Genomic DNA, 397 nt, shown 5'->3' with positions numbered 1-397 from the left:
AGAAAGACAGAGACAGAGAGACAGAAAGCGAGAAATCACCCCCCAGAAGGGATGGCCATGACACAATCCCTTCTCCTCCATTCTCCTCTCAGGGGATCTTGGGCACGCACGCACACGCACCTGGTGTGAGTTTAAGCCATCGGGTCTGGACTCGAACCGTGGTCAGCTTCATGGGAGTCTAGCGACATAGCCATTATGCTAACTGCCGGTCCGTGGCTACAATTTTTTATCTGATAAAAAGGTACTCTCTCTGTTCTCCCCAATTACCCCCATTCTCAGATTCTGGTGACCACCTTTCCACTCTCTACTTCTGTGTGTTCAAATCTTTTTACTTGGCAAAGACATTTTTTATTTAAATTGTATTTATTTGTATCTCCCATTAAAAAGGGAGAGATAG

Source organism: Tupaia chinensis, unplaced genomic scaffold (assembly GCF_000334495.1).
Source record: "Tupaia chinensis unplaced genomic scaffold, TupChi_1.0 Scaffold148134_1, whole genome shotgun sequence".
Classification (NCBI taxonomy): domain Eukaryota; kingdom Metazoa; phylum Chordata; class Mammalia; order Scandentia; family Tupaiidae; genus Tupaia; species Tupaia belangeri.
Note: the sequence above shows the minus strand (reverse complement) of the source record.